At 39.4% G+C, this 17,264-nt stretch overlaps 1 protein-coding gene across 2 annotated transcripts in view; it reads right to left on the bottom strand.

Annotated features, from left to right (window-relative positions):
- Positions 1 to 17,264, bottom strand: part of rnf166 (ring finger protein 166) — a 101,475-nt gene that overhangs the window by 56,511 nt on the left and 27,700 nt on the right. Inside the window, exon 7 of one of the 2 annotated variants that reach the window (XR_003986900.1) lies at positions 2,694 to 4,840. The exons of the other annotated variant lie outside the window; for it this stretch is intronic. The gene's annotated coding sequence lies outside the window, so the exon portion shown is untranslated. Of the gene's footprint in view, positions 1 to 2,693; positions 4,841 to 17,264 lie in introns of those variants that run through there. 2 annotated transcript variants of the gene reach the window in all.

Here is a 17,264-nt window from a genome sequence, read left to right as displayed (position 1 = left end):
AACATTATGGTATAAAATTAACATTTCATGGTAAAAAAAAAAAAAAAAGTTAAGTATCAGCAGGCTACTATTATAAATATGCACCATATATAGTTTTCAACATTATTATTATTAGTGAAATCGTAGTAGCAGTAGTAGTAGTATTTTTCTGCATATTCTTGACTTTGAATGGGAGCAGCTGTAACGCTGGAATTTCCCATCGGGGATCAATAAAGTATTTCTGATTCTGATTCGTATATTATGCAGTCAGTTGTCCATATTTAAAGTTAAATTAGATTAACCAAGTTGACAGTATGGCAGACAGATGTCACAGTTACATGTTAGGATCTGGTTATTATAACACAGATTAAATGTTTAACTGTCATGTATCATCACAGTAACAGCGTTACATACATTAGCAGCTGTAAACACTAATAAAAACATTATAAAATGGTTTGGTGCCGACCTGTATACTGAACATATGAGGATTAGCTAACGTTTATAATCCTCAGAGAACGTTACAGACGTTGTTTTTGGTTCCTCTCTGTTTCCTGAATATATCCGTACGTGTGTGAATGTGTAAATGAGACACATTAACTTATAGCACTTTGTAGAAGGAGCTTGATAAAGTTCCCTCCACTGACTTATATTAGTTCACGGGGCGGATCTGCCACCTCCATTATGGCGGCGACGTCGACGTACGGTCCAGCGCTCAATGAGGCGTCTATGTATATATGTCTATGGGTGAAAATGCCAGGGCCGTTTTTTGTTCCCAGTCCGTCACTGTTTGTAACTCTGATTAATAATTAACTTAATAATTACAACCAAAATTACCACAACAGCTGTTATGGTCGAAGACATTCACTCTTGTACAATATTAAATAAAAACAATGTCGGTTTCAAAGTCTCACATGTACATACAGGTGTGTGTGTGGGGGGGTGCGCGCGCGCGTGTGTGCGCGTGCGTGCATGCATGCATGCATGCGTGTGTGTCTGGAAGAACAATAGAAAAATGGTGGGCAAAGAAAGAATACAAACATAATGGCTTCAAAAAGGGTTCAAAAATAGATCAGTACTGTCATTGAAAAGACGTGCTTCCTAGTATAGGGCCCTTAATACTGGCTCTACGTGCTGTTTTCGCCCCTCCTGATGCCTGACTCTCTCCTCTGCAGCTTCATGCTTCTCCTATCCCTGAATGACCTGTGGTGGCAGAGAGGGGGGTAGAGCCAGCATCTTGTTATCTGAAGGTCGCTGGTTCGATTCCCCTGGTCTGCATGTTGACGTTTCCTTGGGCAAGATACTGAACCCCAAATTGCTCTAAAGTCTGCATGGCAGCCACTGCCATCAGAGTGTGAATGTATGTATGAATTACTGTAAGTCGCTCAGGACAAAACTGCCCTGAATGTAAATGACATATCTTTTTGTTCCTGGTGTCAGCCATTTAAGGCTGCAGTGTGGGCAGACTACATTCAGTTAATATGGCCACTTAGCTGCACAGCTAACTGAGCTCCAAGCTAGAGCAAAGAGTATAGTAAGGAGCAGTTATGCTTCCTCCTTTAGTTTTGGAGTCACTTTCAAATTCTGTCCATTTCTTACAAATTACAGCTTTTAATATACTGTGCATGGCTTTCCCATTTGTAATAATGAGTTTATTAAGGTGATATGTCAGAAGCTGTGTTTCTACCTTCTTGATTTGGGAATTATCTCTGTGCACCGATAATTTTCATTGTTTTATTTGTCCAAGTTTAGACATTTCTGTAAGATTTCTGCCTCTACCACAACACAATGGAGATAAATCAAAATACTTAGACTGTGTGAGTGCTTCACTGTATGAACATAACTGAGAAAATTGCAAAGACCCATACATTCCTCCAGTCATGGTGGAAACAGGGGTGGGGTGTAATGGCTTGGTTTGGCAAGCTGAAATGTTAGCACCTGACTGAGCTGCTTTTTCATAGTGAGTGCGCAAATATATCCAGCTCCATCTCTCTCTTTGCCTCCCCTGAAAAAAATTATCTCCTTTCTTTGTACCACTGCTACCCTTTAATGCATTATAATTAACATGATAGGTTTTCAATGCACATACAGTTGCAGGAAAAAGTATGTGAACCCTTTGGAATTACCTTGATTTTTGCATAAATTGTTCATAGAATGTGTTCTGATCTTCATCTAAGTCACAACAATAGACAAACACAATCTGTTTAAATCAATACCACACAAACAATTATGTGTTTCCTTTTTTTTTCCAATTTTTTCTTTATTATTGTTATCCTCACAAAATACATTACACAGCTGGTATTGATTTCTTGGTTCACAGTTATTATCAAGGAAAAAAAAGAGGAAAACATTAGCATATCAAAACATAGCTGTTACAGTATTATAATTGTTTAATGTTAAAAGAAATTGCTGAGAACAAAACCTGCGTATATTTGTATATTTATATGAAAAAAAACAAAACTAACTAAAGACAGACTGAAGGTGGGATAACAAAAAAACAATTATGAATCAAAATGGGATGTATGCAGTGGCGGTTCTAGACCAGTTTTAATAGGGGGGCCAGGTTGGGGCCGGCTTTTTTGTTAGGAGGCACATAAAACCCGTAAAAAAGGATAAATCCCTCATTCAGACAAAGCAGTGTTTACAATTTCAGCAATTTTGATTGGGTAGTAAACTGCTGAGACACTTTATTTCTGCCTTTCCCTTCAGAACAAAATCATAGCAAGAAATCTGTCATTGTATTATTAATGCAGACTCACTGTCAGGGGGCCACAGGGGGGTCCAGACTCAGAGTTACGGGGGCACTGGCCCCTGTTGGCCCCCCCCAGAACCGCCCCTGGATGTATAGGCTTGTTACAACGGCTGCATTTACTTATAGGGAGACCAAACAACTACACTGTCTGAGTTTTGATATGTGTGTATAAGACGTATAAGACCAGGCAATCCTTCAAACCAACAGAGAGATGGACAAAGAAAGTAAGTGGGCAGAGACAAGTGATTTAGTTTCTAGGATGTGACTGTCACATTCATACATAGGAGACCCATTTTGACCATGACTTTGTGACTTTGTGACTTTATCCATTTGTAGGCGAAGGGAGTAGGTAATTTTTTCCATTATATATATTTCATTAACAATATCAGTCCATTCCTCTGTTGTGGGGGAGTCAGGATGCAGCCAGTGTCGTGTGATGGTTTCTTGCCAGCAGAAATCAGAGCACCAAACAGGTATTTATTGAGATGTCCTGTGAGAAAGTAAATTTCTCTCAAAATAAAAGTTTTGAAATGATATGGTATTTTCATATGAAACATGTTTTCTAATATTTTGTGCATCTCTGACCAGAAATGTACAATTACTGGACATTCCAAAAATATATGCCAGTGGTTTACATCCCGGCTCCCACACATCCTCCAGCACCGTAGGTCCTCTCCTGCAAAGTGAGCTTTCTGTTTAGGGGTTACAAAGAATCTGATTAAACATTTTCATGCAAATTCTCCCCATCGAAGCAAGTTTGTTGCATTTCCACTGAAATTCACAACAACTGTACCATTCCTCCTTGGGAATTTCGAAATCACCTTCCTTCTCCCAGTTATCTTTAATGTAGTCTGTTGAGTAGGTTTTTTTAAATCATGAAGCCCTTACATAATCTAGATATACTACTCTTGACTCGCTCTGATGAATAAGCACGTAATATCTCTTTCAGTATTGGGTCTTCTGGATCCACTATATAGTTTCTAATCACCTTGTTGAAGTAATTACGTAGTTGTAAATACCTGTAGAAGTCTTGCTTTTCTAAAGAATGATCTCTTTTCAAAGTTTGAAAACTTTTAAGTCATCCCTTATCTATTATTAAAGAGAAGCAATTATCAAAATTAAATAAAATGTTGTTATTCCCTTAGTTATCCAGCTTTTAAATCTAAGGTCCAATTGATTCGGTTTAAAGTCATGGTCGTAGGTGCACCACATAATTATTCCTAACTTGTCATGCAATTTATATGTGTCTTTAATTGAGTTCCAGGTTTTAATTTAGAATTTTGTTCATGGATTCTGCAACTTGTTTACAAATGTTTCCAGGTCCTTATTGCTCAGTACTGTCAGGAGTGGAGGGTCCTTAATGAATGATAGCTCAATGTCTTTCCACCTGGCATTGTAGTCTTGGTTACACAGATTTATCAATGGTCTAAGTTGATCTTTGCTAATGTAGAAATGTCTTTAGGAAATAGTACAACGAGATATTTCATTGCATCCTGGTCCCAATTCAGATGATATCTCTCCTGAACAGTGGCGTGCACAGACATTTTGGGGGGCAGGTGCTCAGTGAAATATAAGGGCACTTTATGCAGCATGTAGAACTGACGGCTGCCATATTATAGCATCTGGAGATTCATCTATCTCAACTTCTTTGCTGGTAGATGGCCTACTGCTTCCCTGCTGTAGCTGCCTAGAATAGAATAATAATAGTTTTAGTAATAGCCTATTTTTTAAGGTTGAATATAGCCTATTAAGGTAAATACAAGGTTACTGCAAGTCTTGTAACATAGAAATAACTTGTTGGTACAAAATAATATAATTAGCTAAAATAGCTTAATGCCTAATTTAGTACAGCCAAACCACTTTGTGTAGTTAAAATAATATGTGGACAGCTTTTAAGATATTTCAGTAAAATTAGAGGAACAGTTCAACTTTAAAATCTGAGCTTTAAAATGCCCTAAACAGTGAACATGACTCTTGACTCTGACCTTTCATCTTCCTCTTCCTCTTCCTCCTTGCTGCTGGTGGATGCTTTTATCCAGGAGAGCAGAGAGCTGCTCCCCTGGGCTGCCTGCTGTAGCTCCCTTTCTTATCCTCTCCTTTCTAGGCATTGTGCTGCAATTGGTAAATAAAAAGAGACCAACAATATGAATAAGACTGTTATATTTCAACAAGGCACAGGGCTGATTTCTCTGCAGGCAATTGGGAATTGCCTGTTTGTCATTTAGCAAATAAATTACTGCAAGTGTTAATTATGTAGCCTAATTAGGGATGCACAAAAAATCATTACAAAATCGAGATCTCGATTCACACATACACGTGATCTCATTTCTACACACAGCCATTACAATGGTTTTTTTTTGTTTTGTTCAAGTTCATCAGTGTAATAAACATTTTGTGAAAAAAATCGTGCCAGAGAATCGTGATCTCAATTCTAAACAAAAAAATCGTGATTCCCTTTTTTTCCAGAATCGTGCAGCCCTAAGCCTAATGTAAACCTACACAATAGCCTACTAAATATTCATCTTAATTAAGTATACTGATAGATTAACATGCTGTAGGATACCAATGACAAACTCTACCGGTGGTCATCATCACGTCATATCTATTATTAATTTTGGGTAGCGTCTAGTTAAGCAGGTGAGCAGTCGGCTAATTTATGCCCAGCTGTGTGGCGTTGAGACAGGCTACTTCACAACAGAGACAAATAAATGCAAGTTATAGCTCGGCAACTGAGGCTTAGGGGGCAAACAACACACTCGACTCGATTCATTAATGTGTTACCTGGCTGGTGGGCAGGGGAGGAGGTGTGTTTGGGCTGCAGCTGTGCACTGTCTGCTGCTACAACACGCCTCCGTTTGTGTCCGCTCTGCGCGTTCACGTTGACAGAGGTGTGTGCGGGTGGGGTGGGGGGTGGAGGGAATATTAATTGGGGCATTATTATCACATGTCAGCATGAGCCACAGAAAAAAAAAAAAAGGCAGGTCCTTTAGCACCACCTAGTGTCTACCTGTGCACGCCACTGATCCTGAAGTTGTTTAGATGAAGTATAATTTTGTGTTAGGATTTGGGTTTTCTGAATATTTAGTTTATATCCCACGTATTTACCAAAACTATTCAAAAGTTCAAATAATTCTAGAAATGAATAAGCGGGGTCTTTGAGGTATATTAATACATCGTCTGCGTACAATGCAATTTTGTGTTGTTCTCCGTTTATAGTAATGCCTTTAACCCCTTAAGGAAAACTGTTCCAACATAGGAACACCCTTCACTAAACGAACACCCTTCGTAAAAACTAATAGTTTTTTTTTGTTAATAGATCAGATCTCTATGCTAAAAATAATAATCACGATTATTTTGATTGATATTGAAATCACGATGAATAAACACGATTATTCACCGATTTCAAAAAAAGGATTTATTGATCCACCAAAACTCAACTTTAAAAATAACTTTTAGAAAAACAACCAGATAGATTAGTAACAAGTAAAAAAGTAAATGATAATAATATTTGTGTGTTTGCGTGATGGCAACACGTACCGCTTGTCCAAAATCTTGACCAGTGTCTTGAAGCCTGGGTTGCTAACTGTACTGATGGAGCACATGTCCTTAGCTAGCATGAATGTCACAGCCTCCGTTATCTCTCGCTGTCGCCGGGAGCCGGTGGGATATGGAGCGGCATTGTAAAGAGTGTCGTCAATGGAGGACTGTGTTGCGGTGGCGGTGGCTGTAGCTGAAGTTGACGCTCTTGCACTTTTTTGGGTCTTTTGCTCTTCAATACTTTTTCATAGACCACTTTATGGTTAAATAAATTTGTCGTGTTGCCCTGGGGTGCAGACACGACGGTGTGGCAGACTTTGCAAACAATCTCCTTCTGCTCCACGTCCGACGATTTGAAGCCAAAATGTCTCCAAATGACCGAAGTTGTCCTACCTTTCTTTTCAACTAAAGGCTCAGGCTGCTTTTCTGCCATGTTCTCAATCTCACGTTCCACAATTGATCCACACACTCACTGCTGCAGCTGCAGGCGACACAGGTGCGTTCACTGTGCTTTTACAGCGCAGTAATTTGCATACAGGACGCACAGCGGCACGTTACTCGTTTTTCTTCGATTACAGTGTTTTCATGATTGTGAGAAGCCTAAATCGAAATCGCGATCAAAATTCAATTAATCGCCCAGCCCTAATAGCTACCCCTCCCTTACGGCCTAATTTGCAAGATGAATAATACACCTGAAAAAAACCCATTCTTTTCAGCTTTTCATGTTCTACAGAATTAAGGTTGGTTTCCTGTAAGAACACAACATGTGCATTCTCCTTTTTCATTTAACTCAATATCTTGCTTCTCTTAATTGGGGTTAAGACTCCATTTATATTAAATGAAACAATTTTAATATTATAATTAGCCTTAGTCTTCTACTTGTGTTGCCTATGGTTGAGTTATCCCCACACCATGACTAGCTTTTAGAACATCATACATCCCAAAAACTCTCGTAAACTTTGAGAGATGAACATAACACAATGAGAACAATAACACAAAACTTAACCAAACAAGTTTTTTGCTTCCAATGTTGAGGCTTTTTTCTGCATGAGCCTCTGAGGGGCTCGAGATGTCAGAGCACCCATAAAGGGATGTCCAGCTCTTTGTAAAGAGTAGGGCCCTTTGAGGTGACTGCATAGCTCTTACAGTCATAGCTGAAGCATTTCTGTGTCCCGACCATTTTACACAGTTTAAAAAAAAGAAAGAAAAAAAAAGGTAGGAGTGTTCAAACTTCAAATTAAATAAGAGAGAACCATATAAGGCTTCAGACATCAGGGCAATTGAAATCAGCCTAACCCTTAGCGTCTTTAGATCTCAAATGGAATGAAAGTAGACTAGCCGGTCTAAAAAAATAATAAAATAAAGTGTAAACCGGGACAGACTTATCTGAATCCTTTACTGTCAGGTGATTGTTTGTCCCTCACTCTGGAGGAGGATTCCGTGTGAACTCCTGGAGTTTCTCTTTGAACTGCATCTGGGAGGCTTTTTTTTTGTGTGTTGCTCTATCAGTGGTGTTCATGGTTCCAGCCCGACGGCGCCCTGCCACTTGCCATGCAGATAAGAGTTCAGTCTCTTGTTAATCCGGGCTGTCGGGAGCAGATATGATGGTGACAGGAAATCCACGCGAAGCCATGTCCTCCGCTTCCACGTATTCCACACGTCTCTTAAGGATCGCTGGTGGGTAGTCGTGGTCTACGTAGAAGCGAGTGTTGTTGTAGAAAACCTCTCTTTTTTGCCAGGCTTTCCGGATCACCTCTTCTTCTACTCTGTAACTCGCAAACTTTGCAATGATAGACCGAGGCTTTATTTGGGGGTCAGTGGGTTTAGGAAACAAGGCCCTGTGTGCTCTCTCAATTTTACACTCTGTGTCCGGTGGAAAACCCAGCGATTCTTTAAGTAAGTTTTCCAGGAAAAAAGAGATGTTGTCCCCCTCTGCGTCTTCGGGTATGCGTATATTCGGATATTGTCTCTGCGAGCCCCTCCTTCTTGGTCTATCAGTTTAGCCTTGATGTTAGCCTGGCGCTGTGAGAGTGACATCACTTGTAATGCTGTTTCTGCTTCGTTGATTCGGGTCTCAGCTTCCACCAGTCTGTCGTTCGTCTTGTGTAGTTCTTATTTAATCTCTGTGAGTTGTTGTTTATTATCTCACCTGAAGTATGTCGGGGAGCTACTTTGGCTATCAACATTTTGTGGCATGCATTTACCAATATTTCCTGTCGTGGTCATATTTTTCCCACTTCTTGTGCTAACCCTGTTCATCGTGTTTATAAAACACTCATGCTTGAGTTATCTCAGGGGTTATCAGGGTTAATTTGTGAAACCATCAGGAAGCACAGAAATCAAGTTGCCCTTTTCGTTGCGACCCGGAAGCGACCCGCTTCAACAATTATGTGTTTTCATGTTTTTATTTAACACAACATGTACACATTCACAGTGCGGGGTGGAAAATGTGTGTGATCCCCTAACTGGAGTCAGGAGTCCAACCAGTAGTACAATCAATGAGACTAGACTAAAGGTGTTAACAGTTAAAGTTGCCCTACACACCAGTTTTGAGTTTGCTATTCTCAAGCATTGCCTGATGTGAACCATGCCTCACACAAAAGAGCTGTCAGAAGACCTACGATTAAAGAATTGACTTGCATAAAGTTTGAAAGGGTCACAAAACTATCTCTAAAATCCTTGATGTTCATCAGTCCATGGTAGGACAAATTGTCTATAAATGGAGAGAAAGTTCAGCACTGTTGCTACCCTCCCTAGAAAACATGTAAACATTCACAGTGCAGGGTGGAAAAGGTATGTGAACCCTTGGATTTAATAACCTCAACCAAACATTTCCTGTAGTTGCAGATCAGACACACAAAGGTCAGGAGGAATTTCGGACCATTCCTCTTCACAAAACTGTTTAAGTTCAGCATGTTCTTGGGATGTCAAGTGTGAATTGCTCTCTTGAGGTCATGCCACAGCATCTTAATCGGGTTGAGACTGGGCCACTCCAGAAGGCGTATTTTCTGCTGTTGAAGCCATTTTGTTGTTGATTTACTAATGTGCTTTGGGTTGTGTTCCTGTTGCATCACCCATCTTCTGTTGAGCTTCAATTGATGGACAGATGGCCTTAAGTTTTCCTGCAAAACATCTTGATAAACTTGGGAATTATTTTTTTATCCACCGATGATAGCAATCTGTCCAGGCCCTAAGACAGCAAAGCAGCCCCAAACCATGATGCCTTCACAGTTGGGATGAGGTTTTGATGATGGTGTACTGTGCCTTTTTTTCCCACACCAGTGTTGTGTGCTCCTTTCAAACAACTCAACTTTGGTTTCATCCATCCACAGGATGTTTTGCCAGTAGTGCTGTGGAACATCCAGGTCCTTTTTGGCAAACTTCAAACGTGCAATAAAGCATTTCACTTCCCATTTATAGAACACATGATAAAATATGACTACAATTCAGTGAGTAATTTTTATTTGTTTTAAGGGGAAAAGAAGAGAAATGCTATGAGACATTCTACATCCAAATTATATTTCGATAAAACTCCAGGCAGTGCAACAACTGGAAAACCCAAACATCATCTTCATCATCACCAGCAGCAGTGTCACTGTAGTCTTCAAACCTATTTTCTATGTCCACACAATGAATTCAAATAAGATAAAGCAAATGTTTTTGGTGGTTAGGGTTATGGACATGGTTTTACTTTTACTTTATAAAAGTATAAGTTTTAATTTTACTTTGCTTTTGCAACATTTCAAAATTAAAGCATCAACTTCCCATCAGTGTTGTTTTTGGCAGCCATTTTAGATTTAGTCTTAGTCTTTTGGACTAAAATGCTTTTTAATTTTAGTCAAATTTTAATCACTTCTATATGTGATAGTTTTTTTTCCAGTTCTAGTCGATGAAAACTCAAACAGGTTTTAGTCTAGTTTTTGTCAGTTTAAGTTAAAACACAAAACAAAACAAGAAATATAGTCTTTTATCAAATTAATTTAGGTCAATAAAAAGATCTACAAGCTCACAATGTGTTGCAATGTGTTGAACTTGTAGATCTGCTATTTTCACAACTTATTTGTGACACTGTATGATGAAGTAGGGCATCAATTCATGAAAAAACAGTTGAAATGTGCTGATATGTGCTGATTGTTATTCTATACCTTGTGGTTTTGTACACTTAAATTGTTAAAAAAAAAAAAAAAAGTGACAACGAATTTGTCTTCTAAATAAGAGCTTTACATTGCACCCTATTTGAGTTTAGAACTGGGGTCTTAGCGGGGGGCTTTTAATTTGAAAGTAGCAACCCTTACTAGCTTGCTGCTACAACAGCAAGTGAACAACGAAGACAGAGACCGAGGAGACGCTAGCATCTCCCGGGTCTCAGCGGCTGTCCACTTGCTACATGAACATTAAGCAGAAATGTCATGCATTATGAACGTCTGACAGACCACCCACTAACATTTACGTCCATTCTCGTCTCGTCAACGAAAACTCATTCACGTCTTGTCATGTTTTAGTCATCAGAGAGCCGTGTTTATCTCGTCACCGTCTCGTTATCGACATGATAAAAAGGGGCGTCAACGAAGTAATTTTGTCATCGCCGACGAAAACAACACTGCTTCCGATAGCATGCCTTTTACTGGTTGACCAATTTGAAGTCACTTTTGAAGGTTACTGTAGGTAATTACTGGTGTGGACCTCAATACAGTTGAGAAACTAGTGAGAGACATTATGGCTGAGATATCCTGACTTAAGTCCTTTATTTGAGTGAAACTCCGAAAATACTGGGTCATATAGGCTATTTACAACAATTTGAATTGACTCATACTTTGTACCTTTTTGTTGTCACTTCAAAATTTCATACCCCCAATTTGCCACACAAGTTTTCGCTTTTAAATCTACCAATCCAAGCTGAGACAACCCTGACCACACTATGATATCATCAGGGTTACATTTTCTAAGACTAGACAAAGCTGCTCTAGATCCAGAGAAGATAGTTGACAGCTGTTTTTCCAGACTGAGTAAGATTCACAATAATGAGTAAACTGACCTTCATGTGGAAAATCTAGTGCCCGTTTAAGGCTGCTGGTAGGGCAGGATATGGTGGTTCAGGATTCATAGGGAGTCTAGTTAAGGTAAAAACATCCAACTAAAAAAATCAGTCAGCTATTCAAATCCATGTTTATAGAGTCATACCATCTTATAGTCTGTTCAGTGTGGTCCAATCAGTCTTCAACACCCTGTTAGCAGTTTGGTGGCTTGGTTCAAGCAAGCTACAGCTTCACTAGTTTTGGAGTTCTTCAACAACAAGGAAACAGTAGGCTTAATACAGTATTTTGCTGTGTTAGTATAAAGTAGCATTTGCATGTTGGTGCTAAATTAGCTTGCAGGCTTATTAGCAAGCCAACTATCCATGTGAATACCACTGTGTTTCCTGTCTGTCAGAGTGCAGTGCTCACATGTCATACATGCTTGTTGGTTTTCCTTAGTAGTGGTTCTTTAGCAGCTATTTGATCATAAAGGCTGATTTGCTCAGTCTCCTCTGAGCAGCTGATGTAGAGATGTGTCTGCTACTAGAACTCTGTGTGGCATTCATCTGGGCTCTAATCTAAGGTGCTGTTAACTTGTGATTTCTGAGGCTGGTGACTCGGATGAACTTATCCTCTTCCTTTCCTGAGGCGGTCCTCATGTGAGCCAGTTTCATCGTAGTGCTTGATGGTTTTTGCGACTGCACTTGGGGACACATTCAAAGTTTTTGCAATTCTCGGGACTGACTGACCTTCATTTCTTAAAAGTAAAGATGGACTGTTTTTTTCTCTTTACTTAGCTTACTGTTTCTTGTTATAATACGAATTCTAACAGTTGTCAAATAGGGCTGTCAGCTGTGCACCAACCTGACTTCTGCACAACACAACTGATGGTCCCAACCCCATTAAGAAGGCAAGTATTTCCACAAATGAACCCCGACAAGGCACACCTGTGAAGTGAAAACCATTTCAGGTGACTACATCATGAAGATTATTGAGAGAAGGCCAGGGGTTTGAAGCGCTGTCAACAAATCAAAGGGTGGCTACTTTGAGGAATCTAAAATATAAAACATATTTAGAGATATTTCACATTTGTTCATTCATAGCTTTGATGTCTTCAGTGAAAATCTACAAATTACATCTGTAAATTGTCATGAAAATCAAGAAAAAACATGAAATGAGAAGGTGTGTCAAACTTTTGACTGGTACAAACATTTGCCTAATTCTATGTCCTTTGTGTTCAAGGGCAGGCTTGAACCTACATTTAAACTGTTATACAATTTCTATTGTGAACACACATGCATTGATTGATATACACTACTCACAATAAGTTAGGGATATTGTGAGAGACTCAGTGGATTTCATACATACGGTGTTTGTTTCTCTTTAGAGAGTTTTGGGATAGGGAGGCAATTGTATTGGGGTGATAGACACACCTCATTTTGTGTTTTCCATGTAATGGTCTCACTGCGTACAGTGTGCCTTACATATTGGGGCCAATACCAAAAAACTAAAAGACAACCCTTTTCAATGTGGCATCAATTTCAACATTCTGTGGGAAAAAAAACTGGTATTGGCAGTAAGTCATTCCAAGTTCATCATTCAAATAGCCATGAACACATGACGTCACTTAACGGACGAGCAGCGCCACCTGGCCATATCGCGCCTTCGGGTCGGTGGCAGGCAGTCAGATGTTGCTCGTGAACTTGGTGTGTCTCAAAGTGTCATCAGCAGACTTACATCAAGACACAGAACTACTGGCAGAGTTCGTGACAGACCCAGGAGTGGAGCCCCACAAGTGACAGACCGCAACGATGACCAGTACCTAAGGACCTATGCACTCAGACATCGTTATGCAACTGCCACACAGCTGCAGGCCCAGTTACGAGATGTGAGGGGTACTAGGGTTTCCAGACAAACCATTTGAAACCGACTCCACCGCTTTGGCTTGAATGCCAGACGACCGTTGCAGGTGACTCCACTGACACCAAGACACCGCTGTGAACGTTTGCAGTGGGCACAAGACCATGTGACCTGGACAATGCAGCAGTGGTCTACCGTCCTGTTCACTGATGAGTGTCGGGTCACCTTGCACAGAAATGATGGTCATCAGCGTTGCTGGAGAAGGCGAGGTGAGCGATACGCAGAGGTCAACATGGTCCCCAGGGTTCCCTTTGGTGGAGGAGGTGCAACAGTCCAGGCAGGCATCACCAGTCAGCGCAAAACAGATTTGGTTATTGTAGATGGCTCAGTCACTGCACGTTCTTACCTCAGAGACATCATAGAACCCATCATCATCCCCCAATTCCGCCAGCACACCCCCAACTTTCTGTTCATGGATGATAATGCTCCAGCACATCGTGCCAGAATTGTCACAGCTCGACTTCAGGAAGTCGGAGTGCCTCATATGGTATGGCCAGCAATGTCCCCTGACCTGAACCCCATAGAGCACGTCTGGGACCAGCTGAAGCAGAGACTGGATGATCGTACCCCACCCCCACATGACCTGGCAGAACTGCGTGTAGCACTTGTGGAGGAGTGGAACGCATTGCCTCAGAACAACATCATGAGGCTAGTGAGGAGCATGACACGTCGCTGTCAAGCTGTCATTGCAGCAAATGGTGGAAACACCCGCTACTGACATTGTCAATTTTTGTTATTTGGGGCTATTCTTGTTATTGTCTAAATTTTTGGGGTAATAAATATTAAACTAATGAAAATGGTGTTTCTTCTCATTCATTATTAGTAATATCAAAGGGAACTTTTACTTATTTTATTAAAATTCAGACCAAACAGGAAAAGCACTCATGTAAATAACAATATCCCTAACTTATTGTGAGTAGTGTATGTACTTTTTATATGGTTTTCACTGAGTGGCGTAGATTTGTTTGTCCAGGTGTATTTGATGGGCTTTTGAGGATGTTCTGTGTGTAGCCTGATTGGGCGATGAGAGTCCACAACCCTACTTAAGACAGCCTCTGTGGTTGTCTACATAATTTTCCTGATTTTGTCAGCCTTTGGTCTTCTCCTACCCAATCTTAAAGTGTGCAAAAGCTGTACTCTTGGGAAGAAGATTAATGAAATGAGATATAATATTTTAGTTTAGTGTGGAAATCTTTTTGCTGTTTATGTGCTTGAGGTCATAAGTCAGTCATTCAGTTTCTATTTACGATTAATTTTAAGAAAAGGGACACATTTCAGCTAAAACAACCAAAACTATTCATTCTGAAATTAAAGAAAAAAATACTGTTCATATAATGTTCAGACAGAACCTAATTTCAGAGGTGGTGTATCTGATCAAGTCAAAGCAGAAACGGCATGTTTATGCAAATTGAAGAAGAAAGAACATAAGCAAAATGTTTGAGTTTATCTCAAGGTTTTACAGAAATGAAATAAATTAAAGGAATTTAGTGGAAAATAACAGAAAGACTCGAATCCTTGTGAATTTTGACAACAGACCAAAGCTATTTTGTCACAGCACAGGCATGCTGGGGTGCATACTTTGCTAGCTACCAACAGCTAATGTCTGCACAATTATCAGCTATCTGCGGCAATATAAAGAACTGCAAGAACACTTCAGCAGTCCAATTTAAGCCAATAATATGAAGAAAATCAGCATTACATTGAAAATATAAGGTTTCCCCCTTTAACATTAACCACACAATGATGTTAACAAAAGGAACATTTCTTTTTCTTCACATGGACTTAACTGTCTTCCTTAGAATTTGTCCTATATATGTGATCTGTTTTTACTATATCTGCATGTCAGCTCTGGTGTCAATTCAAATTGAGAAAAAAAAGCTGCCCATTTAAATTAAGTACTCCGTCAACAAAGATTTAAATGTTTTCACAAATACAGAACTAATGGTACATTTCTATTAGATAGAAATGTACCATTAGTTCTGTATTTGTGAAAACATTTAAATTCTAACCCTGACACCTTTTATAACTTACAAGACCTTTGTCAGCTTTTTTAACAAAACACAATGAAATTTAATAGCAAAATCATTTAACAATTCTTTAGATTATACAAATAGAAATCCAACTTTTATTAAAAAACGTCTGAATTAAAGTGCAAATGATGAATGCATGCCTCCATTTCCTCGACAGAAAGCATGACTTTCATGTGTGTTGGTTTCAGTATGGTTCTGCATGGCTTGAGCAGGACTGCCATCTATTGGTTAAACTATAGAAAACATCTTTTCAGTCCAATTCTTTCTGGTTCTGTATAGGGGTGGTGAAAAAAATCGATTATTGATTAATCGCAATTATAATATTGACGATTATGATTCGATTATTAAATATATATATATATATATATATTTTTTTAAATAGTAATACAAACTGGAGTCCTCCTCTTACTGGCTTCCGCTACATGGTCCACAGTCTGGAGCCAAGATATGTTATTCCATCCCGGAGCTTTTTCACACTTAAATCGATTCCAAATCTTTACAAGGAGACAAACCTTTCCGTGCAAGAGTCCCTCAACTCTGCTCACAGGGTAGCAATAACCTGCGATGCCTGGACATCCAGAGCTACAGTCTCATATGTGACCGTTACAGCTCATTATGTCAGCAGTTAATGGAAGCTAATGTCCTACGTACTTCAGACGAAAGCTATGGATGATAGCCACACAAGCGCGAATATGTGAGTTTCTCAAAGCAATGGCAGACGAGTGGGGAATAGAGAAACACACCCTGGTTCTCGTCACCAACAATGCTTCTAACATGAGTCCGGCTGCTGAGCTTGGCAGCTTTCTTTTAACAGTGAAACAAATTAAACAAATTAAAAAATAATAATTTTGATATTACAGTTACACTATACAATATTGAAGGTGCTGTGAGGTGTTACTCAAAAGATAAGTAAAATAATTCAGCAGCTGACTGATGTGAAATGGAAGATCAATAATCGTTAATAATCGAAAATCGAATAGATAATCGTTAATAATCGGAAATCGATTTGTAATCGAATCAAGACTTCAATAATCGGAAATCGAATCGGGAAATTGGGCCGATTAACCACCCCTAGTTCTGTACAAGTTCTATGGATGTGTGTGGACATGTGTGTCAACAGAAAATCAAGTTCTACAAATGTATTGTCCCCATCAGTTTGCATACGCATATTGCAGACCATGTCTGATGTTAGTCCAGGGGTTTGAACTGATATTATCCAAAAATATATCTTTTTATATTTGTCTATCTTGGCAGATGGATCATAAAAATATTCCTTGTGGCAAGAACTGAAGAAGAAGATAACAGTAAAATGGAGTTAAGACCTCAGTCCAGCACTTCCATCCTGTCTGCTGTTTTTCCAACAAACATCAACAGATCAATCTTGTAGAAATAAATCAATAAGTGCAAACACTCACATTTATACAAAAAATGATGGTGAACAGGGTGCTAGTGTTGATTACTGTAAATGTTAACATAGTATGTAGTTCATGATAGTATTATCCTTCTGAGCTGTTATGACAAATTATCCTTTCTTCATGGGTGCACTTAGATCAGTTCAAGCTGCGGATAATCTTTGAAGTCTGTCAGCTCTTTAGGTCTCCTGTTGTCCTCTGTGAAGCTGGGCTGGACACTAATGGACAAGCTACGGCTCAGCCTCCAGTACCTGCACCACATTTGAACCCTCCATTTAGTGTTTCCATGGTGGAATTATGACTGAAATACCCATTTATTATGTAAACATTTAAAAGTAGTTCAACACCATCTCTGACAGCTCTTTTAACACTTCCACATTAGGCCCTTGGGGTCTCTCTACCAGTGAGTTCATCTGGTCTGAAAACCAGTAAACAAACCCTGACATATTTTCAGCACTGACGCCATCTTCTGTAGTCAACTTACAAAGACACTGAAGTGTATTTAATGTTAAAATCAAGCTTTCACAGCAGTCATGGAGTCATGCTTCTTCTTGAGGATTATTATAAATTGCCAATTCTTGACAACCTGCCATTAGCCTCTGATATCAACACTAACCATTTC

Source organism: Sparus aurata, chromosome 15, assembly GCF_900880675.1.
Source record: "Sparus aurata chromosome 15, fSpaAur1.1, whole genome shotgun sequence".
NCBI lineage: Eukaryota > Metazoa > Chordata > Actinopteri > Spariformes > Sparidae > Sparus > Sparus aurata.
The sequence above is the reverse complement of the archived record's forward strand: the minus strand, read 5'-3'. Positions and strand labels throughout refer to the sequence as shown.